The sequence below is a fragment of the Arvicanthis niloticus genome, chromosome 10 (assembly GCF_011762505.2).
Source record: "Arvicanthis niloticus isolate mArvNil1 chromosome 10, mArvNil1.pat.X, whole genome shotgun sequence".
NCBI classification, from domain to species: Eukaryota; Metazoa; Chordata; class Mammalia; order Rodentia; family Muridae; genus Arvicanthis; species Arvicanthis niloticus.
The window spans coordinates 9,876,453-9,899,593 of NC_047667.1; the positions used below are offsets into that span (position 1 = coordinate 9,876,453).

Below are 23,141 nucleotides of genomic sequence, written 5' to 3' on the forward strand. Positions count from 1 at the left end.
AACTCTAATTGCAGGGAACACAGATTTGTCAGCTTGTGAGTCACTTTGCTTAGGAAGCAAAAGTAACAAAAACGTTGGAGGTGAATTTGGAGAAATTGCCTGTGAAGTATAAAAAGTGTAGATTTCTTCCATACTGGCGATTTGGGGACTCCCCTCCCCTAAAGTTTCAGATGGATAGCTTGTATTCCTTCCTGTAACTTTCCTTGTCATTTCTGAAAGAGGACTTGACACCATGGAGCTTTGACTGGACTCACATGCGATCAGTGGATGGATCAGTGGGAGTGTTACGGCTATCTGTGTGTAGTCTGTATGTAGTGTGACAGTCTGTATGTAGTTCCAGGTTGAGTTGTTGGTTGCTTTAGGAATATAATTCACTTTATTAATTCCAGGTAGTGGTTCCAGGTGAGCTCAGAGAGATTATTTCAGATGGGGGAAGGACATGCTGAAGGGTGTGGATCTTTGGGAGCTAAGCCATCTTGAGCCAGAGGGGACAGAAGAACGTCTCCTGTGGAGTCTCCCATGTGCTGTGTGTCAGTGAATCCGAGGGCATGCTTGTCAGCATACTTTCTGCCTCCCGCCCTTGTTGCTCAGTGACGCTTTGTTGGTGACTCAGCTATGAGAATGTCACTTAGAAGCACTGCCTTTAGTGCTTCTACCTCAGGGAGTTTGAATGGAGAAACTTGGGCTGTCCCGGCCGCGCTGCCCCACATTTGTGGGCCAAAATGTCCCGGACTGCTCTGCTGCTCTGGTCCGTGGTTCAAGGTCTAGCAAGAGAGAGAGTGGGGGGAAGAAGGGGAAGAGACTCGAAGAATAGAGACAAGACAGAGTGTGTAGTCAAGTCTCATTTACTGTCTCCCATTCATTATATCTTATTGTCTCCTTATTTGCCTCCTCTTGCAAGGAAATCCTGGGTATTTATAAGCACAAGCAGGAGAACACAGCTGAAGACTCTTTACCACGTGCACCATGCAGCCGGGGTCACTAAACAGCAAAACAAGATATGTCGGATAAACAAAATGTTTGTCATGTGCTTCAGCTATTGTAGGCTGTTGAAAAACAAGTCTCTTATCAGGGTATATGGCTTGAGATGGCTGCAAAGATGATAGCCACTTTCTGCTAGAAGTTAGCTCCCAACATTGTATTATTCCTCAAGTGCCTTCCATTTATTTTGGAGACAGTGTCTTCGTTGTCCTTGAACTTACCAAGTAAACAGGCGAGACTATCTGGGCTGGTGATCCCCAGGGATCCTTCTTTTTCTGTCTCCCCAGCACGGGGATTATAAGCATATGCCACCATGCCTGGCTGGTTTTGCATGGTTTATAGAAATTGAACTCAAGATTCTCCTGCTTGTGTGGCATGCACTTCCCTGACTGATCCTTCTCAGTGTTTGGGATTTAATTTTTAAAAGTAAACTGCAGAGGCTGGCAAGATGGCTCCCGGGAGAGCCTTTCCCTGCTGTTCTGACAACGTGAGTATAACCCTCAGAACCTGTATGAAGGCGGAAGGGGAGAACGAAGTCCACAAAATTGCCCTCTGACTGCCATGTGTGTGCTGTGTCCTGCATTGCCCTCCGACTGCCATGTGTGTGCTGTGTCATGCGTGAGCTTGCATGCATACACACAGTCCATGCATACACATGATAATAAAAATAAGCTTCTCAGTATATTTGGGGCAAGTCATGAATTTTTTTTTGAAATACAAATTTCTAAAAAACTAGAAAAGGCCCTTGCTTTTCATGATCTTGAGTAGTCGTGGGGTCCTTGGCTCTGCTTATGTCCTCATGAGGACCTCTGATTATAACTCTTGTTATAACTTCACTTTTCTACTCTCTGCTTTCTCCCTGAGCTAAGGAGAGTAGAGGTCACCATGCACTGGCCACTGCTTATCTCTTTGCAATTGCTTGTGTTGTTCTTAGGAACTCAACAAATCCTTACCAAGTACAGTGCCCCCCCCCCTTTTTTTTTTTCTGCGAGATTTGCTCCTTCTGGCTAGACATAATGGCACCCACTGTGATCCCAGGAGGAGGGAGACCAAGCCGGGAGCATCCCTGAGAGTTGAGGACAGCCTGGGCTCCACACTAAAGCCTTGTGTCAGAAAGCAAACAAAAAGGACTTGAGGAATGGTTCAGTTGGTAAAGCATCTGCTCTGCAAACTTAAACTTAGAGACCTGAATTAAGAGTTCCAGTCCCACCACCACATACATAACTGTTAAAATGTGTTTTCTGCACCGGGGAGGCTGATACAGGCAAATTCTAGGAGATCGCTTTGGTGGCCATTCTAGCCAATTAGTGAGCTCTGAGTTTTCTGAGAGACTGTCTCAAAAAATAAGACACGAGAATGATTGTGGAAGATACTCAATGTCTGTCTGTCTGTCTGTCTGTCTGTCTCTCTCTCTCTCTCTCTCTCACACACACACACACACACACACACACCAGCATATAACACATTCATATACAACAAAAAATGACAAAAAGAAAACATTCAAAAAGTTCCTTTTAAATCAGCTGCCAACTTGGAAGTCAACCGGATTCATTAGAAGTGATTATCAGATCATGGGGTTAGAACAAAGCAGATGAACTCTGGCCAGAGGCCCATGCGATCTCTTGGTAACACTCCCAGCTTTGGGCTTTGGAAGCAGAGGGTTTAGGGAGGGTGGGGAACCTGACCCAGCCAACCTGTCAGCCAGACTGACTCAGCTCATCAGTAGGAGTTGTCAGTGTTGCAGCTTGGCCTGGTGGTTCTGAATCTGTAAGGTGTCATGTGCCTGGCTGCCCACAGGCTTCCTTGATCTCAGCCTAGTTAGATTGACCAGGTTTACCAGGTATGGGATTTCTACTTTGAAGCAGGCCTCAGACCTGAAAGCATTTGATTATTTTATAACTACCATGCCACTGTTAGACCAATAGGCTTATTTTACCAGGCAGGTCAGTAGGATAGCTCGCAGGATCCAACACTGGATAAGACCTAGCAGTCTGCACTACACCTCTGGCTATGTAAGTTAGCCAGCAGGTAGAGTTTCTCTTTACTTTGAGGTTGATTTTTTGTGTCTATATCCATGGGTTTCTCGTATTGTTAGCTTGAGCCAGATGGGCAAGACACACGAACAGGTGAAAACTGTCCCTGGCCATTGGGTGCAAAGAGCAGTTTAAGATTAAGTTTCTTGCTATAAAGGAAACCTCTAATTTCTAAAAGTAATCCAATCATTAAGAAAAGAGTTAAGAACAAACCAATGCTGTGTGCAAGCTTCCGTGGAAGGCAAGGGTGTTCCCACACACCCACTTAACACTCAGAACTTGGTTTCCATTTTCTTGGAATGTGCCTCCTCTGGCCAGGCTCCAGCAGCACTGGCGTGGAGGAATACTATGCTTTTAAAGGGATGGGGAAGTGCTGGGAGTGTCCTCCAGCCTCCACACACATGTTGAAGGCTCTGCAATACATGCCTCCTGTGCTGCTTGTTCTGCCCTGGTTTCTCCTTCTCTTTATCTATTTCTTGGAAACAAGGTGCAGAATAGCTGAAAACAACAGAAATCTGCTGTTTCAGAGCTTGGCAGGCCCACACTTTATAAAACAGGGTACCAGCAACATTCTAGTTTTCATTCTGCTGCTGTTATGAAAATACTTGGACCAAGAGCAACTGGGGGAAGCAGAGGTCTTAATTTCACCTACAGGTCACAGTTCATCATTAAGTAAAGTCAGGGCAGAAACTCAAGCAGGAGTTTGAAGTAGAAACCACGGAGGAACGCTGCTTGCTGGCTCACATCTGGACCCGTGCCTAGCTAGCTTTCTTACACAGCTCAGGACACCTGACTGGGGAGTGGTGCTGCCCACAGTGAGCCGGGCTCTCCAAAACAACCCCCATGCCCTGAGCTATTATCCTTTGATAATATGCCCACTGAGCTAACCATCCTTCAACTGAGACTCCATTCTCAGGTGACTCTACAGTCCTGTCAAGTTGACAGGAGAGACTATCTAGGAAAAGCAACTAGTTATGTGTGTGTTCCTGAGCTTATAGAGTCCTGAGGTTAGCATTGGATGTCTTCCTTGACACTCTCTCCACCTTATTTATTGAGGTAGGATCTCTCAGTCGAACCCAATTGACTTAATCTGGCGAGTCATCTCGTTCTAGGGAGCCCTCATTTCTACCTTATAAGTGTGACATTACAGGTGGCCATCATGCCTGCCACTGATTTATGTGGGTTATGGTGACCTAAACTCCAGTTCTCACTCTTAGATGGCAGATGCTTCACCCACTGAGCCATCTTCCCAGCCTCTAAGACCTCATTTACAAGGTTCTGATCTCCTTTTTGAGGGTTTGCTCCCACAACCCGGTCACCTCCCTGAGGCCTTACCTCCCAATATTGTCACATTGGTGGTTAGGTTTCGAAATGCACATTAGAAGGCGTTCTTCCCCGAGTCAAAGGATAATAGCTGTCTCAGTTTTCCTGTGCCTGTAATTCCAGTACTTAAAAGGCTGGACTTCTCGTTCAAGGGTAGTTGGGGCTATATAGTGAGCCACCATCTCAAGACCAACTGAAAAACAGAACAACAACAAATCCAGCAGTGTGCTGGGTTTCCTTTTAGGTGGTGAAAAGCTGAAGAATCAGTCGTAACTCCTTGTGGTCAAAGGGACTGAGCACTGTAAGGCTACTACTTAGTCCTAAGGAACTTAAATTGATATGCACTGTGCTACTTTCTTTGTCACTGTGATAGAATGAATACCCCACAGAAGCAATTTCAGAGAGGAAGGGTTTATTGTGCCTCACAGTTTAAGGGCACAGCCTGTCGTGGTGAGGAAGGCACAGCAGCAGGAGTGAGGCAGCTGCTCACTTGGCATCCACAGTCAGGAAGCAGAGAGAAGGATGCTGGGGCTCCGATTGCTTCCTCCTTTTCACTCGGTCCAGGACCGCAGCCCATGGGATGGTGCTGCCCACAGTTAGGGTGGATCTTCCTACTTCTATTAACCCAGCCTAGAAACTCTGACATAGACTACCCGTTGGTTTGTCTCCTAGGTGATTCTAGGTCCTGTCTAGTTGGCAGCTAATATTAACCATCCCCAGAGTGATGAAGTGATGAAGTGACCCCCAGAGTTTGCTGACAGAGATGAGATCCCAGTACAGTCAGGGATGGCAGAATAACTGCTGTGACTCAGCAGCCAGCAGCTTGAGTTTTATGTAAGAGGCTTTTGGGACATCCAGAGCTGGGTCATTTGCCTTAAATCCTGGCCACCCACTGATGACAGGTGGCAGGGAGTTTGTCTTGCTAGCATTTCTCTCCACATGTAGCTCCTACATGAGAGGTCCCTCTGCCACTGTGGGTTGAGTAGTAACAGCATCCGTGGATGCCCCTTCCCATGGTACATGTAGGTGTGGGAGTTAACTGTGTTGAATTAGCTAATGACTATACTCTAGGCATTTCCTTCCCTTCTGTTGTTGGGATTTTTAAGATTTTATTTAAAAAATTGAGAGAGAGAGGGAGAAGAAGAGGGAGGGAGGGAGAGGAGAGGAGAAAGACAGAGAGAGAGAGAGAGAGAGAGAGAGAGAGAGAGAGAGAGAGAGAGAGAGATTGAGATTGATTGATTATATACTTAAGGCCAAAAGGGGAAATTAGTTCCCTAAAGCTGTGGTTGCAAGTAATTGGGAGCTGCCCAGCTGGATGCTGGGAACTGAACTCTGGTCCTCTGAAGAAGTAGTAGAACACTCTTAACCACTGAGCCATCTCATCAAACACCCAGAGCATCTCTTGAAAGCCCTTATGTTAGAGCAGTGGTTCTCAACCTTCCTAATGCTATGACCCTTTAATACAGCTCCTTCTGTTGTGGTGACCCCCATTCATTGCTTCATTGCTATGTCATAACTGGAATTTTGATACTGTTATGAATGATAATATAAATGTCAGTGTTTTCTGATCATCTTAGGTGACCCCCAAAGGCGTTGCGACCCACACTTTAGAAGCATGGTCTTCCAGCTGGTATGGTTAGCAGTGTCAGAACCCTTTGAGAAATGGGGCCTGTGAGACGTCTTTGGATCACTGGGTGTAAACCCTTGTCTCTCTCTTGGTCTTTATGCCTTGACCTTGGAGCGCGTGGTTCTGTTCTGACACATTTTTTTTTTTTTTTGTACCATCTTGCCTCCCATAGGCCTGAAGCAATGGGACCACAGATGGTTAACTGATGGGAACTTTTGGTCTGTGAGCCAAAGTAAACCTTTGTTTTCATTGTCTTAGTGTTCTACTGCTGAAGAGACACCATGACCATGGAGATTCTTACAAAGGAAAACATTTAGCTGGGGCTTGCTTGTAGTTTCAGAGGTTTAGTCCATTACCCTTATGGCAGGGAGCATGGTGGCATGCAGGTAGACATGGTAGCTGAGAGTTCTGTGTCTGAATCCACAGGCAGCAGGCAGCACCACTGAACCTGGCTTGAGCTTTGGAAACCCCAAAGCCCATCCCCAGTGACACACTTCATCACTGTGGGCAAGTTGAGATGGTAGGAACTTGAAGCATCTGTGTACATAGTCAAGAACAAAGAGCAGTGAAATAACCTACGCATGCTAGCATTCAGTTCAGTGTCTCCACTCTTAGGATTCCCTGCCTAGGGAATGGTGTCACCCACAGTGGGAAGGTCTTCAGTTAACATAATCAAGATAATCCCTCACAGACATGCGGCAGACCAACTTGATGTACACAGTCCTTCATCGAGACTATCTTCCAGGTGATTCTAGATTGTGAAGAGCTGATAATTAGAACTAGCCACACAGCCATCTCATCAGCTCTACACACCCCACTCTTTGAGACAGAGTCTCATATACCCTAGCATGTTCTCAAACTCACTGTATATTGAATTTCTGATTACCCTGCTTCCACCTCCTGAATTCTGGGATTGCAGGTGTCACTACCATGTCTGGTTTAATCAAACCCAGGGGGTTGTGCATGCTACATAACTACTCTACCAACCCGTCCACATCTGCTGCCTTATGATCTAAAACTTGATGTTGATAGAAGACGCGAGATGCTTGGGCCAGAGACGAAGGAATCTGGTGTTCATGGCACAGCCAGTAGCACTTACGATTTATATTAATTTCTCTTGCCCTAAATTCCTATGGTCAGGGCTCTGTTGCTCAGAGGTTGATACACATTCATGTATTTGTGTCACAACTGCAGAACCCTACTTTTAGGTAATCTGAACCTTTACAATAGGACCACAAGCTACTTTCCCCCTGAGGGAAACCCTGTCTTCATTTTACCAGGCAGTAGCCAGACCTACCTGCTGTGTTGGTAGGAGATCTCATCTCTGTCTTGCTGAGCTGCTAGAAGCCATATATCCTAGAAAGATAGCTTAAACAGCAGCAGCCACCCCCTGTGCTCATAATGCACGCAAAAACTGTAAGAGGCCCAACACAGAAGGATGAAGCTTTTCCCTGATGGAAAGTGCAGAGGTTAGAGCGGTGGCTCAGTGGGTAGTGCTTACTTCACAAGCAGGAGGACCCAAGTTTAGATCCCCAGAACCTACATAAAAAGCTGGTTACACTCTGGGTGTGGTGCCACATGTCTTTAATCTCAGCACTCCAGAGTCAGAAATAAAGGCAGGTAGCTCTGAATTTGAGGCGGGTTGATCTACACAACGAGTCCTAGGCCAGTTAGCGATATACTGTGAGGCCAAAGTAGCCAGACACAGTGGCCCCTGTCTGTGACCCTGGCACAGAAGAAGACAGTCGAATCCCTGGAGTTCAGTGGCCAGCCCAGCCAAGCCATGTCAGTGAGGTCTCAGTTCAGTGAGAGACCCTGTCTCATAAGATAAGGTAGAGAGTGATTGATGAAGACACCCTAATAGCCCGTGTAGACACACAGGGAGTCAGATAAGCACACACACACACACACTACGGGGCGGGGCAGACATAAGTGAGAGACAGACAAGCATGAAACAGTCTTTCTCTTAAATCTGGAGCACTCACTCACTCACTCACTCACTCACTCACTCACTGCCTTGGAATATTTCTTAAGTGTCACATGCTCTTAGCACAGAAAACAAGCGATTGTTTTGCACATTTTCCCAAGAAGAAAGACCAAGGGCAAGCCCATGGAGCTCCAGGTGTCGGTGCCAGCAGGTCAGAGACTGACTGAGTGAATGGGATCTTGGGCTTATTTACTTACTTGGCATTGACAATGACCCATCCTCAGCTGCTGCGTCGCCATGGAACAAGCTTCAGCAGCATGGGGAGCGTTCGTGGGAGTTATTAGATTAGCTCATATTTATTTTGAACCTACCATGTTACTTAAATACCAACAGGTGGAAGGTCTTATTTTTTTTTTTAACTTATCTTAAAACGATCCAAACTTTAAAAAAGCATTCTTTTAATTTAGACGTTTTATTTTTCTGTATGTGTCTGTGTGTGGGTTTGTGCATGTGAGTGCCAATGCTCGTGGAGTCCAGGAGAGGACCCTGGATTCCTTGAAGCTGGAGATGTAAGCTGTCCAATGTAAGTATTGGGATCTGAACTCTGCAAGAGCAACATGCTCTTAACTGGTAAGCTGTCTGTGGTGGTTTGAATAAGAGTGGTCCCTATAGGCTCGTGTGTCCGAATGCTTAGTCACCAAGGACTGGCACTCTTGGAGAAGGGTTAGAAGATGTGGCTTTGTTGGAGGCAGTGTGCCACTGAAGGTGGGCTTTGCGGTCCCCTCTCGTTCTCTCCTGCCTCTCTCTCTCTTATTCTCCAGCAGCCCACCTGCCCACCACCATGTTCTCTGCTGCCATGGTTCCCGCCATGATGACAATGGTCCAAACTTCTGAAACTCTAAGCAAGCTCCCAGTTAAATGCTTTCCTCTTATAAGAGTTACCATGGTCATAGTGTCTCTTCACAGCAATAGAACAGTGGCTAAGACACCATCTCTCCAGCTACAATCATTCTCGAATTAATGTTGTAAGTGTGTTTCTTAAAAGTTTTGTCAGTGAACTGTCATCACACTGATCTTTCTAGAATACTGGTACTTTGATTTGCAGTACGTAAGCAACTAAAGACAAAGGGCAGGACGTTTGCAGATGTTCATTTGATTGTCACGTGGTCCTAGTTTTATATTATCAATTATTGTTGGTCTTTACGTTCTATACATTTATTATATGTTTTACTTGGTGTATGTATGTGGGAGGGTACACGTCCCATAGCCTGTGTGGAACGCATAACTGGGAGGGATCAGCTCTCTGCTCTCCTGAGTGGGTGCAGGGATTGAACAGGAGGCCTCATGCTTCTGTGGCAGCCACTTTACCAGCTGAGCCATCTCACTGGTTACACCTGGCCATCTCTGCTCGTTTGATTACTCACAGGCACTTTCTTGTTATTGTGACCAAAGGACCTAAGAGACCAGGTCAAGGGCAAGGGTTTACCAGAGTTCGTGGTTTCAGAGGGGCTCAGTCCATCCTGACAGGGAGGGTACAGCAGAGGGCTCCGTCCATCCTGACAGGGAGGGTACAGCAGAGAGCTCGGTCCATCCTGACAGGGAGGGTACAGCAGAGAGCTCGGTCCATCCTGACAGGGAGGGTACAGCAGAGGGCTCCGTCCATCCTGACAGGGAGGGTACAGCAGAGGGCTCCGTCCATCCTGACAGGGAGGGTACAGCAGAGGGCTCCGTCCATCCTGACAGGGAGGGTACAGCCCTCAGTGATCTGGTTCTCCCAGCCAGGCCCCATCCACCGCCTGTCACTGTCTCCCGAGGTGCCACTGTCCTCTGAGTTCATCTAATCCTTTCTTCAGGTCAGAGTCCTTGTGATGTAATGGTCCTTGTGATGCACATGCCTGGTGGACACACTCAGACATGTGCTTCTGTTCTCCTGGGTGTTTCTGAGTTAAACAAGCAACCAAAATTCACCATCCGGCAGCTGAGATGGCTCAGCCTGCTAACGCACTTGCTGGGCAAGCCGGTCTGCCTGAGCTCCACCCCTGAAACCCATCCCACAGGTTGTCTTCTGACCTCTGACCTGTGTTGTGTGGCATTATACACACATGCGCAAATTAATAATGAATAAATATAACAAGAAGCCACCACAAGATTGCACATACAAAGCAAATTTATTTGTAGAGAAACCGGGGCCCATGAGGTGGCTTAGCTGCCAGGCCTGGTAGCTTTAGTTCAATCCCCGACTCACAGTGTAAGAGAGAACAGATTCTTGCAAGCTGTTCTCAGACCTCCACATACCCCTATCTGCCCACCAAATAAATAAAATATAAAAACTTAAGACTTTTACACTTATAATACTGATCCATAAATATAGAGGAAACCAAGCATTTAAGGTGATGTGAATGTGATTATGTTGTGGTTTGTTCCTGGTTAAGCCGTACTCTTGGAAAGCTGCACTTAGTCTGTACAGTTGAGACCTTTAAAGCAAATGCCATCTGTGGGAGTTCTGAGTTTTGGAAAACTCAAATTGATGGAATAAATACAACTCTAAAATGATTCAGGTTTCTAAAATAAGTCCATTCTGGTGCCTAATCAATTTTCAGCCATACACAAAATCAGACATGCAGACAAATGGAATCGAATCGAGGACCCAGAAATAAGCCCACGTAGCCACAGCCACTTAACTTTGACAGAGGTGTCAGACATGCGTTGGTTAAAGACGGCCCCTTCAGCGCATGCGCTGGGAAAGCTGGCTCTCTGAAGGCAAGACAGTGAGACCAAACACGGCTCCCACCTGCACAAGCCTCAGTGTGAGACCTGGACCGTAGAGACTGTTGGGAGGATTAGATAAACTTAGAAGCACAGCAGAGGAAATGGGTAAGGCTATAGCATTAGAAAAAACATCTTTACCGTCAGACGGGATGGATATGTAGACTATCCAGTAACTGGGAAAAGTACCATCCAGTTAGTAAATATCCTAAAGAACTGAAAAGTCAGTGCTCAAAGGAATAGACAAGCATGGCCACTACATATATTTTTTAATGCCAGTGTTTTAGTTTTCAGGGAAATGTAGATCAAAGCTGAGTTGAGATTCTATCTCCCAGGCATCGAGATGGCTCAGCAAGTCAAGGCACTGGCCCCCAAGCCTGAAGATGTGAGTTCAGTCCATGAGACTCACGTGGTAGAAAGAGATCTTAGATTCCATCTCACCTTAGTCAGGGTTTATCATTGACAGTCCTGGTGAGGATGTGGGGGGAGACAGCCTTTGTTGGCATTTAGTGGGAATGTAAACTTGTGCATAGAAAACAGTATGGAGGCTGCTGGGCTCAACCCAGGAATTCAACCTTCCCAATGCTGCAACCCTTTAATGCATTCCTCATGTGTGGTGACCCCCAACCATAAGATTATTTTCATTGCTACCTCATAACTGTAGTTTTGTTACTGTTATGGATCATAATGTAAATAATATGTGTTTCTGATGGTCTTAAACAACCCTGTAAAGGGTTGTTTGACCCCAGAAAGGGGTTGTGACCCACAGGTTGAGAACCGCTGCTCTAAATCAACATACCACAGAGACACTGCCCACCCATGCTTCTTGCTGCTGTTCACAGAAACAGAAGCAGCCTAGATGTCTGTCAATAGATGAATTGGCAATGACTATGCAGTGGAATATTATTTAACTGTGAAGGAAACAAAATTATGACATTTGCAGGCAATGGGTGGAGCTAGAGGTGATTATGTTACACTATGTCAGAATCACAAATTCAGACACTTTGTGTTTTCTCTTACATTCTGACTCTCAAGTGTGTATGTTTGAGTGTGAGTGGGTGTGGGGGGGCCATAGAAAGGGGACCATGCAAGGGGAGGAAGAGATCTTAAGGGAGGGGAAAGAGGAAAAGCAGGAAGAGAATGCTTGAGGCATGGAAGCTGGGGGAGCTGCTGGCTAGGAGGGAGTGCACCGGAGTGGGGAGATGCATAAAATCAGTCTGTGGCATGAAGAATGGAGATGCCACTAGTAATCCGGTACTCTGTATGCTACCTTAAAAAGCCAGAGTAAAGGCAGCTTAAAGAAGACAGCTGTCCAACAACTCCTACCGCTTTAACACCTGCCTGTGGCACAGAGGGAGGTGCACAGTCCTGCTGGTAGCTGGAAAGTCTTCTGTCCCTGCTGCTTTTGTTTGAATGCTTTTCCTACCCTTAAAACTTCTGATAGTTTTTTTTTCTCCCTTTAAAAGGATTGTGTAGAATAATGGGCTCCCTAGGGACATTTATACAGGTGTATACCGTGCTTTTATTCTCATCACCTCCTTTCTCTCCTCACCCACATGCTGGTCTCCCTTTTTTCCCTCACCTTCCTGAATAGACTCCCTTCTGCTCAGCCCCCTATTCTTTTACCCATCTAGAGTCTGCATGAGAGAAACAATGTCTGTCTTTCCAAGTCTGCCTTTATTTTGCTTAAAACACAGTATTTTCCATTGTATCCATATTTCTACAAAAGATAAACTGTTACTCTTTTGTGACTAAATCACATACACACATACCACAGACATATAGAACACCACCACACCAGACTCCCTACACACACACACACACACACACACACACACACACACACACACACACCATGGTTGATTGTGTAGTTCACTGTTGTGAATGGTTCTTCAGTAAGCAGTGTGTGTGAGTGTCTGGATTGTATGGTGCCCATGGTTTTCTCAAGTTGTTACCCAACACTGGGATAGCTGGTCATATAACAGTTCTAAGGTGTTTGGGGGTTGTTTTGGGAATTTTCCATTCTGATTTCTATGGCTGGACTGCAATGTCTTCACATTCTCAACAGCATATGTGTGTGTGTGTGTGTGTGCACACGCGTGTGTGTGCATGTGTGCGCGTGTGTGATGTCAGCCACTCTGACAGAGATGAAGATGTTCTCTCAATGGAGTTTGGTTTGATTTATATTTAATTCATTTGCCTGCTCATTTATTGATTGGATTTTTCGTTCTTCTGGTGTTTAATATTTTGGGTCTTTATATATTCTGGGTACTGATCTTCTGTCAGACGAATAGCTGGCCAAGATTTTCTTCCATTCTGTATTTTGGATTCTGTTATCTTAGAGGCTGGAAATAATGCTCGCATCAGACACTGGAAAGCGATGCTAGGCATGATATGTCACAGGGAAGCTGAGGCAGAAGGATCACTGTAGCCCAGATTCACGACCAGCCCCAGCAGTGTAGCCAGGCCCTGTCTCGAAAGGAAACAGAACAATTCGCAAAGGTGAGTGTGCCGCCATTGGCCAGGTGGTCCCTCCCAGGCCATTTCCTGATTCCAGTGCTCGCTGTCCGTTATTGATTACCCATGCGTAAAGGGCTTGCTCTGCTCACCCCTCCCCCACCACCATCAGGGTCAGCTCTGCTGTGCTGTGCAGGTGAGGGGCAAGGCCAGGCCAGCACAGCACCTTAGGTGGCAGTCCAAACCAGGGACATCTGCATGGCCTTTGGTGGTAACACGGGCCTGGGACATCAACACAGATCTCAGCTGCCATAGGACCACAGACATGGCCCCCAGCAGCAGTGTGGGTCCCAGTGTTCCCATGGCCTCAGGTGGCAGTGCTGGCCAGTCAGATCAGCATGTCTCCCTTCAGCAGCACGCCCCTCAGATATCCACAGGACCTCTTGTGGCAGCCCAGACCGTGGGTATTTACTTGGCCTTTGGTGGTAACCCATGCCACAAACAACAACACAGACCCCAGCTTCAGCAAGACCACCGACCCAGACATGGCCCTTAGTGGCAGCCCAGGGCCAGGACTGAGCCATGGCCTCCATATCTGCCTGTCCCTCTCTGCTGTCCAGTCTCCAGTCCCACCTTTCTCACAATGGCTGAACCCCTCGGCTTAGCTTTCTCTGCATCTCTCCACCGTGTACTCCATCTTTCCATCTCCCCACCAAGCATTCGCCCATCGTAGCAGCGCACACTCCGGGTGTCTTCCTTCTGGCCTCCCTGGACCAGCGTGAGTGGTGACAGCTTTCACTTGCTGAGCTGTCTCACCAGCCCCTGTGCTGTCTTTTTATGCAGATTCTGTGGTCCAGACTCAGATTCTCAAGTTTATGAGGCAAGCGCTTGACCAACGGAACCATCTCCCCATCCCCATCTTTTACTCTTTTTCTTTGCTTTAATTTTTAAAATGTTAGTATTATTGGGTGTGAGAGGCATAAAAGTGTCAGTGTGCAAGTAACAGACAACAACTTTGTGGAATCGATTTCATCTGTACTTAGGTTCCAGGATTGATCTTGGGTCATCAGACATTCACAGCAAGTGCCATTAACCAGCAGAGCCACCCGCTGGGCCCATCTTTTGCTATATATAATACCCCCAGGTGTAGCTCGGGAGTCATTGAGTGTTCCTAAGAGTGAGACATACCTTACAGAGCAAACTGGTGCGGTAGACAGCTTTTTCTATACACAGTGTCGTCATCTGTGAATTCAGTTTTACAAATGTACATGGCATAACATGACGGTTTATGTCTTGATCAATTGACAAAGCTGCCAGGACCAGAGGCTTCTAGGAACCTGACCCCGTGTTTGTCTTAGCAGTGGTTCATAATGGTAATTCACTGTTGACAGCCAACTTTGTAGACACAGACTACCATGAATAGCCAACTATTCACATAGTTGAATCAACTGCAGTTACATGTGTTTCTTAAGCTGATATAGATCAGTATGAAGCCCACAACCCAGCGTGGTGTGAACATGTGCTTTCCATGTCTGTGGGAACATCAGGCTCGGAGGGGTCATGTGCTGTGCTGCTTGTTCCTAGCTGTTTGGCTGGGAACTCTGCCAAGCCAAGGCGCCAGCTTGGGAAGTTGCACAGTCCTGGAGTGTCATGGCAGTCTGTACCCACTTTTCCTTTGTTCCTGAATTTCTGTCAGTCTGGGAACTGGAGTCTGTAAGCCTGCCAGCTCTGGTTACTCCAAGCCCATAAACATGCTTGAGCCTGGGCCATTGTGGCCCTTGGTTCCCAGGGAGGGTCATTGAGGGGTTATTGAGTATCTGGGCTACAGTGATGTGGCTACCAGGGAACCAAGTGCTCCAGTAGGCACCAGCCAGAACAGGTTTTGTAGATGCTCAAGTTTAAAGACCTTCCTAAGCCCCAGGCACTCTCACTTTTCAAAGCCCTGCCCAATCAATGGCCTCTACATTAGGGTGTGCACAGTCTAAGTTCACCTGAACTGCCTAGAATACAGAGATATTGAGTTGCTGTTAAGTGTTATATTTTGGAGATATTTATTAATTTTAATTAAAATTTTTTTTTGGTTGGGAAACAGTAAGGTTTTCTTTATATTTCCTTCCTTCCTCCCTTCCCTCTTGTGTGTCCTTCCTTCCTTGACTCCCCCTTTCTTTTTAACTCCTTCCCTCTTTCCCTCCTATCCTCCCTCCCTCTCTGATGTCTTTTGGAATGCTGGGGGCACCCAGCCTTAGGCCTGCCAGGCAGGTGGTGTACCACTGTCCTGTGGCCCTATGGTGCTATTGCAAGACTGCTCTGCCAGTGCGGCCTCAGCAAACATTCCTGATGCCCCTGACATATGTAGCCCAAGTTGATGGACCTAGAAGAAAGAAAGCATGTAGAGTGCTTTATTGTCTGAACCCTCCAACTGGAGAGACAGGGCCAGGCTTGGCCTGAGGGAGGAGGCATGGACATCGGAACTGTCCTACCATAGGGAGTCTGACCTTCTTGAGTGGTCCCATTGTTGGAGGGTAAGGAGATGGACAGGGAAGGGTGTGGGAAGTTTGAGCTGTCATTGTGGCTGATGTCTGTTGCAATGGTGAGGACTCGCAGGCTGGGGAAACTTTCAGTGCCATGCAGACAGGGTCAGATGCCTACTAGTCATGTGACCTGATTCTTGTGCCCCAACTGCTGAATGCTATGGATTTATTTGGTGTGGTTCAGTGTGTGGCTATAATGTAAGCACGTGATGTTGGGAGTGGAGTCCAGCCCCTCCCCCCCTTCATACTGAACATGTGCTCTGCCACTGAGTTCTCTTCAGACCAGGTGCCTGCCTTCTGAAGGTCCCACGGCCCTTCCATACACTGTTCTGGGACCAAGTTTCTGCAGCCTCAAGGGACACACCCATGTCTGAACCAAACTAGTCTAGATACATGACGGCCACTCTTAGTACACGTTTTCTCTGTGTGTATGATGTCTGTCTGTATGTGTGTACTCATGTGTATGGGTGCAGTTGCATACCTGATTGCCATGGTGTGTGTGTGGAGGTCAGAGGACAACCTTTAAGAGCAATCTCCCTAGACCGCCTCCTATATTTCTTGTGAGCTTGCTGAGGAAACTCGGTGACTCTTCCAGTAGACTTCCTTAGCATCTGCCCTGAGCTGGTGTCACCGAACCTGGTTTCACACTCTGTCAAAGCAAATCCATTGGAAGATCTGGGCTTGATGCTGTCAGCCAGTGGCTGCAGTGGTGTCTCCATTCTAAGGTCTCTGCCGATCTCTTACATCATGGTTTTAGTACTCTAACTCAGGATGTTTCCCTCCACTCATAATTCCATCAGGCTTGTCTCGGTGACAGCTTTTAGAAATGTTTTTATTTTGAAATAGTTGGGGGGCTGGAGAGATGGCTCAGAGGTTAAGAGCACTGGCTGCTTGCTCTTCCAGAGGTCCTGAGTTCAATTTTCAGCAACCACGTGGTGGCTCACAACCATCTGCAATAGGATCTGATGCCCTCTTCTGGTGTATCTGAGGACAACTACAGTGTATTCACATAAATGAAATAAATAAATCTTAAAAAAAAAAAAAAAGAAATACTTGTAGTTTTACACGAGATCATAAGAAATAATGCAGATAGAAGTATTTGTTTCTCTCTCCCAGTATAACCCTGGTGATGGTACCTGGCCTGAGCACCGTCTGTCTTCATGGCCAGACAGCTGCTGTTGGCACAATCTGTGGTTTCAGTTTTCATATCAGATTTCACTAGTTTACATGCATTTGTGTGTGTGTGTGTGTGTGTGTGTGTGTGTCTGGGCATGTGTATGTGTTCATGTATTTATTTTATGCAGTTTTATCACATGCGTAGATAAATATAAATAATATTGTCATCAAGAATCAGAGCGTGTGCTGGGACAGCACAATGGGTAAAGGTACGGTGGACCCGTCAGCGATATTAATAACAGCATAGAGGCCTTTTATTTTTTATACCTTAGGCCTTTAGCTAAGATAGTCCCCCAACTATTCTGAACTTAACCCGACTTCACTGTGTCCCACCACGTGGTTAGTTCTACCTCTCCGCTCCACTCTAGCCAGTCCGTTCACCTCAGTGTCAGCTGGCTGAATTTCCTGCCTCTCATTTCTTTTCCCAGTGTCTCTCTAATTACAGCCAACCAGTTCCAATTCTAGATTGCCTTAGGCAGGTGAGAAAGAATGAATACTTACAAAAGGGAAAGCCTGCTGATGGGCCACAGAAATGGCAGTACCAGAATCCTTGTAGCATTTACCTGTCTTCCGGTACAGAAGTAACAATTGCATATACAGAGACACACCTTCACACAATATACCCCAGCATGAGGGTGCTTGCTGCAAACCCCGAGTTTGATCCAAATGGAAGAAAGAGATAGCCAAGTTCCACCAGTTGTCCTCTGGATACCATGGCACAGTGTACCCGAGTGTACATACACAGTAAACAAACACATGTAATGATGATAAAAACATGGGCTGGAGAGATGGCTCAGTTGGTAATGCACTTGCCTTGTAAACATGAGGACCTGCGTTTGGATCTCCAGCACCCATGTTAAAAAGCTGGGAGTGGTGCTGTATTCAGAGGCAGGTGGATCCCAGGAAGCTCACTGCCAGCTAAGGTGGCCTATTTGGTAAGATTCCAGGCCAATGCAAGTCTGTATCCCAAACAAAAAGTAGAAGACACCATCTGTCAGTGTCTTGTTGCTGTGAAAAGACACCGTGACCATGGCAACTCTATAAAAGAAAGCATTTACTTGGGGCTGGCTTACAGTTTCAGAGGTTTAGTCTGTTATCAGCATAGCGGGAAGCATGGCGCATGCGGGCAGACACCAGCTGGAGACGGGGCTTGAGAGCTCTACATCTGGATCTGCAGGAAGAGAGACACAGATCCTGGCTTGAGAATTTGAAACCTCAAAGTCCACCCCCTGTGACACAGTTTCTCTAACAAGGCCACACCTAAGCCAACAAAAACACACCTCATGATAGTGCCAGTTCCTAATGACCAAGCGTCAAATCTATGAGTCTGTGGGGAGTGTTCCTATTCAAACCACCACAGGACCCAAGAAACAACAAGTGAGATTGTCCTCTGACCTCTACCTCTACATACAACATACATGCACCTGTGCATTCACACATACATGAACAGAAACAGAACATTCAAGGGTGGGTGGTGAGCAGCTCAGTGGAAGATTGGTGTCCTAGGATATACCAGGTTCTGAGATTGTGTCCCATCATTCCAAAGAGATGGAAGTATTTGATCACAAGGTCCCTTACGCCCCTTTTGCCAGTACCCCTTCTTTGCTTGGCCTGGTGGCACTGTGTGTGGCCAGGGATCTGTGGAACAGGAGTGGGATGAAGTCATGTCTAACCCTGTACATCAAATCTCGAGTGGTAGGAGCGATTGGGACCACTCCCCTGCCCCAGGCCTCCGTCCTCCATCTTTGTGCACACCAGAGGAGGTCATACAGTCCCAGCCAGGTTAAACTTCCTCTTCCCTTAGAAGGTCATGTCCAGCAGCACCTCTGAACTCCTCATGCAAATGTGGTAGCCATAGTTTGCTGCCTGAGGTCCCCATCACCCCTGGTTGTTCTGGTTTTCCTCCCTGTCTCTGGATCTGCCAGTTGTGGTTGCAGGGAAAACACTGTTAGGAAAAGGGGAGTGGGTGGGAGTGACAGCACCAATCTCTTTATTTCTGTGGTTCCATTTTAAGACAAAGGGAATGATAAAGATGTAACCTGTTGTGGTTGCCCCCTTCCTTCCTTCCTTCCTTCCTTCCTTCCTTCCTTCTTCCCTCCCTCCCTCCCTCCCTCCCTCCCTCCCTCCCTCCCTCCCTCCCTCCTTCCTTCCTTCCTTCCTTCCTTCCTTCCTTCCTTCCTTCCTTCCTTCCTTCCTTCTGCTCTGTTTAAGTCCTTTGGGACCTATCCAAATGTAGCTTCCATCATTAGCTTCCATTCTAGCTGGGTGTAGCAGTGCTTGCTCGCTGCCTTACCACTTTAGAGGCTGAGGCCAGCCTCGTCTACAAAGTGTGCACAGTGTCTAAAAATCAAGCGCCCATGTATGTTAGGGCTGGCTGGAGAGATGGCTCAGTGGTTACAAATGCTTGCTGCTCTTTCAGAGTACAGGATTTTAGGTTCTTACAGCTATAGTGATGTAAAACCACCTGTAACTCTAGTTCCAGGGGGTCCAGTGCCCCCTTCTGGACTCTTCAGGCACTGCATGCACATAAACACTTAAAAAAATCTTAAATGATAATTTAAAAAGTATTATTGGGATGGAGAGATAGCATAGTGGTCAAGAATACTGGCAGCTCTTCCAGAGGGTCTGGCTGGGTTCAGTTCCCAGCACCTACTGTCTCTAACACCAGCCCAGGCAAATCTGACACCATCATCTGCCTCTACAGCACCTGGCAGGCGGGTGGTACACAGATGCATGTCAGCAAACACCCACACACATAAGATTTAAAAAGTTAAAGTATTACTATGAATTATGGATTAAAAATATTTAATGTGATTTTCTTGTTAGGGTTAACTCTTGGAAGATATATTGCTGTATGAACAGCTGGGCAAATTTAAGATTGTGTGTGTGTGTGTGCACGCGCGCGTGCATGCGAGTGTACATGTTGTGTGGAACACGTGGCTGTGTGCATGAGTTTTGATGCTTGCACATGAGGAAATGGACGTGTCCACGGCAGGCATCTTCTCAGTCAGTCTCTTAAGGCAGGGTCTCACTGACTCTGGAGCTGACCAGTTAGCTAGGCCGGCCCAGCAGTCCATCTCCCTGCCTTACTTCCCTAGCACTGGCATTTGCAGAGTTTACTGCCGCACACAGCTCTTTCTGAACTCAGGTCTCCAGCTGGCACGGCAAGTTCAGTTCTGACTGATTCTACACCTCAGATGTAAAATGTTTATACATTTCTTTTCTTATGTCCCCAAATTTATGTTCTTCCCAGCAATATATAAAAGTATTTATTCATCCACATTTTTGCTCAACATTACGTAGGCCTTTGCAAAGGTTTTGTTCTTTAATTTTACAGATTAAATGGTACAATTGCCTTTTTTCATGTTTCTGATCTTTAGTTAGAATTGAAGATAAGTTCATCAGAATTAAAAATGATACACGTTATTGACTTGAAACATGTTGACAAAGCTGGGTATGGAGGCACACACCTATAACCCAGCACTTGGACAGAGGCAGGATGGCCAGGAGTTTAGGATTGTCTTCAGCTGTATAGTTCATTAGGGTCCAGCCTGGGCTACCTGAGTTTGGACAATTAAGACAATCCCCTGTTAATGACTGTTAATCATATTTATATTAGGATATTGGTTTTTACTTACTTTTTTACTGTTATCCCTACTTTTTCTTAGTGTTCCCGCTTTCTGTTTGCGTGGAGCCTTTCCTACAAAGTATATACCTATTTTTGTGGCACTTCTTTATGACTGTATTTTAAAGGTTTCTTATTTTGTGTAAAGGCCGTGGAGTAAGGAGGCAGCATTGCTTTTGCCCCGCTGCTGGCCAGCTTTCTAAATGCAAATTTATTAATTAAAATTTCTTTCCCCAGGTCCATCCCCAATTACTAGGAAAGCTCCAGTGAATCAATTGCAAATTCTTGGCACAAGTGAAAAAGGACTCATGGAGAATGCAGGGGAGGGGGTGTGGCTCGGCTGGTGGCATGTTTGCCTAGCATATCAAAGCCCTGGGTTCCATCCCCAGTTCTGCATAAACCCAGAGTGGTGTTACACATCTGTAAATCTAACACTCAGGAAATAGAGGCAGGAGGATCAATAGTTCAAGGCCATCCTCAGCTACAGAGTAAGGTCCAGGCCAGTCACCGGCTACAATGAGTATCTGAGATACTATCTCATTGTATCCATCAAAACCAGGAAACAAACAAAAGACCAGAATGTCAGCAAAGCCAGTAAGATGTAGGCTAGCATTGTAAACAACTTTCCTCTCTGCAGACTCAAGTACAGGCTCCTTCATGGTAGGCCAGGGGAAAGAAGTGATGTTTAGGGTGGGGGTGAGGGGCAGGATTGGTGATAGAGACTAGCAGATTCCTCTCCTATGGGCTAGAAGGCCACCAGGTTATGAAAACTAAGTGGTGTCAATTTGTTGGGCATGGCGCCTCGGAAATCCTAGACATATCTGTTGCTGTTACCTTGATGTCTCAGCTTTGAGGGGCCAAGAGCAAGACCAGAGTTTCAGATCAATCTGCCTCTTCTATCCTGTAGACAGCGGTCCCGTAAATGATTGACATGTAGACCTGAGCAGAAGCAGTTGAACTCAAAGGTCAGGGTCTTAAAGGGACAGATGCAGAACAAGGGCAGAGATGCCTGGCTTTACTCACCTGTTGAACACTTACATGGTTCTAAGTGTTACATGGTTCTGGCAAAGGGGGCATCAGATCCCTGAAAAGGAATGTTGTTGACCATCGCCATGGTGACGGTCTGATTAGTCTAGGTGTCAGTTCATCCCAGGAATCCTGCCTTCCCCATCCATCTCCAGAGCACTGCATGACAGGTACACCGCCATGCCTACCTGGCTTTACATGGGTACTGGGGATTTGAACTCATGTTTTCACCTTGCATAGTGGGTGCTTTCACTGATCTGCCAGCTGTAGCTTTAATACTGCTTTTTCTAACATCTCTTCCTCAAGATTGTCTTTCAATGATGAAAGTTTTGTTAATGTTTGTTGAAGTGTAATTGGGTAGATTTTAGGACTGTGTTTATCTGAGGAGAATTCTAAAGGAGTAAATAAGGAATGCTGAAATAACCAATATTGGAATTTATCAAAGGATTTATTAGACTTATTAGCCATGAGACAAGGTTAGATGAACCCTTTATTTTATGGGGAAAATCTTATTTCAGCTTTTATGGAAGCTGTTTTAGTATAGCTAATACGCTCATTTTAATTATAAATTATTTGATGCATTCCATAGTAAACTAATTCCCTGGTTTTTCATGCTTAATGTGCTGTATCTTTCCCCAAATTTAGGAAAATAGTTGGACAAGCACTCAGTTATTCAGAGAGACTTTCTAAGCCAAGTTTATATGACTTCTTTCTGTGTTATGGACTATTTCAGACAAATTGAAAGCCATAAAAATAGCATGTCCTCCATATACTTAATATCCTGCCTTAGGACATAGAATGTTGCCAGTGTTATTAAACCCCCTGCCATTGCCTAAGAAATAATGAGTTTTATTCATTTTAATGTATGTATGTATGTGTGTGCATGTATGTATGTGTGTATGTATGTATGTGTGTGCATGTATGTATGTATGTATGTATGCATATATGTGTGTGCATGTATGTGTGTATGTATGTATGTGTGTGCATGTATGTATGTGTGTGTGTGCATGTATGTATGTGTGTATGCATGTATGTATGTGTGTGCATGTATGTATGTGTGTATGCATGTATGTATGTGTGTGCATGTATGTAGGTGTGTATGCATGTGTGTATGTATGTGTGTGCATGTATGTATGTGTGTATGTATGTATGTGTGTTTGTATGTATGTGTGTGCATGTATGTATGTGTGTGTGTGCATGTATGTATGTGTGTATGCATGTATGTATGTGTGTGCATGTATGTATGTGTGTATGCATGTATGTATGTGTGTGCATGTATGTAGGTGTGTATGCATGTGTGTATGTATGTGTGTGCATGTATGTATGTGTGTATGTATGTATGTGTGTATGTATGTATGTGTGTGCATGTATGTATGTGTGTGTGTGCATGTATGTATGTGTGTATGTATGTATGTGTGTGCATGTATGTATGTGTGTATGTATGTATGTGTGTGCATGTATGTATGTGTGTATGTGTGTGCATCTATGTAGGTGTGTATGCATGTGTGTATGTATGTGTGTGTGCATGTATGTGTGTGTGCATGTATGTATGTGTGGGTGCATGTATGTATGTGTGTATATGTGTGCATGCGGAGGAGGCCTGGGTTGACCCTGTGTGTCTTCCTCAGTCGCTCTCCCCTTCATTTACTGAGGCTGAACCCCCAAGTCT

General features: G+C 45.9%; 1 protein-coding gene and 1 long non-coding RNA gene across 9 annotated transcripts in view; one reads left to right on the forward strand and one right to left on the reverse strand.

Moving 5' to 3' along the window:
* Nucleotides 1-23,141, forward strand: part of C10H2orf76 (chromosome 10 C2orf76 homolog) — a 64,076-nt gene that overhangs the window by 1,751 nt on the left and 39,184 nt on the right. For 2 of the 8 annotated variants that reach the window (XM_076941041.1, XM_076941042.1), the window contains exon 2: nucleotides 902-1,468. The exons of 5 other annotated variants lie outside the window; for them this stretch is intronic. The gene's annotated coding sequence lies outside the window, so the exon portion shown is untranslated. Of the gene's footprint in view, nucleotides 1-901; nucleotides 1,469-13,027; nucleotides 13,160-23,141 lie in introns of those variants that run through there. One more of the 8 variants, XM_076941039.1, reaches the window with a different exon arrangement.
* Nucleotides 13,004-21,358, reverse strand: LOC143443643 (uncharacterized). Its single transcript, XR_013112781.1, has 3 exons — nucleotides 21,281-21,358; nucleotides 17,895-17,992; nucleotides 13,004-13,126 (listed from the first exon to the last, which is right to left on the reverse strand). It is a non-coding gene; the product is annotated as an uncharacterized LOC143443643 (long non-coding RNA).